Source organism: Nansenia antarctica (genome assembly GCF_963989245.1).
Source record: "Nansenia antarctica genome assembly, chromosome: 6".
Lineage (NCBI taxonomy): Eukaryota > Metazoa > Chordata > Actinopteri > Argentiniformes > Microstomatidae > Nansenia > Nansenia antarctica.
Genome location: NC_137676.1, coordinates 49,938,539 through 49,939,782, shown reverse-complemented (window position 1 = coordinate 49,939,782; position 1,244 = coordinate 49,938,539).

Genomic DNA, 1,244 nt, shown 5'->3' with positions numbered 1-1,244 from the left:
TACAGAGACCAGTAGATCAGGGAGGACTCAGTATTCCAAACCTTTGTTTTATCATTTTGCTTTTGGCCTCCGGCACATAGTTCACTGGTCTTTACCCCCAGAACGAGTATTGGGTGATTTATATGAAGAGGGCGCTATTCTGTCTTTTAATAATCTAAAGGAATCTTTTGCACTACCTCAACAGTTTTGGCGTTATCTGCAACTTCGACATCTACTTGTCCAAACATTTGGATCTCCCTCCATACCGCCCCCCACTGCAGACATCCTCTCACAGATCGTTAAGGTGTTTGGGTCAAGACACGAAGCATCTCACTATTACTCAATGCTCCTATGCTGCTCAGATAAGTCGGCCCTTGCCCTAAAAATGGTGTGGGACTCGGATCTGGGCACATCATACACAGAAGGAGAGTGGCACCAGATATTACGTAATTTATAAAAGATGTCCAGAAATCTTGGAACCAGACTCATTCAATTTAAGATCCTGAACAGAGTCTACTGGACACCATCAAAATTGCATAGGGTTAAGCTAAGGGATAGCCCTGAATGCTGGAAATGCCAGGGGGGAATGGGCACCCTGATGCACATGTTATGGGACTGCCCTAGGATAAAATACTTCTAGGAAGGAATTAGCACCGACATTGAACGCATTCAGAGTTACAAAGTCCCCTTCTCTGCTAGTCTATTTCTTTTAGGTGATCCTTCTCATCTTAGTGATCTAAGTTCCTCAGATGCAGAGTGGATCCAAACAGCACTTATGCTGGGTCGTAAACTAATCATGTGCAAATGGAAGGCCCCCGATGCTCCATCTGTGAATTCATGGTTTAGTCAGCTTGGTCATCTGGCAGCACTGGAAACGCTTTCTTTCAGACCTATGAATAAAGTAAACCTCTACCTGCTAAAATGGAATAATTGGGTAATCTATATTAAGGGCCCTGACGGAAGTTAGACTTAAACTTAGCAGTAACTCTTATGTCCTCCTCCATCTTATTGTGTACCATTGAATAACATGTCAGTGTTTGTTTTGTTTGTTTTGTTTTGTTCGCATTGTTAATGTTTTATCATGCCTCCCCTTCTCATTAGATATACGTTTGCTTTATTCAAGGCTCTCGAGGTCTGCTCATATATTGATTTGTTTTGTTTCCACTCCACCCAAGAGGACATCTCCAACTCCACTCAATTGTTGTGCTGAATATTTAGGGGTTTTAACAACCAGTCCTATTAAGAATCCAAACCCCCCCCCCAAC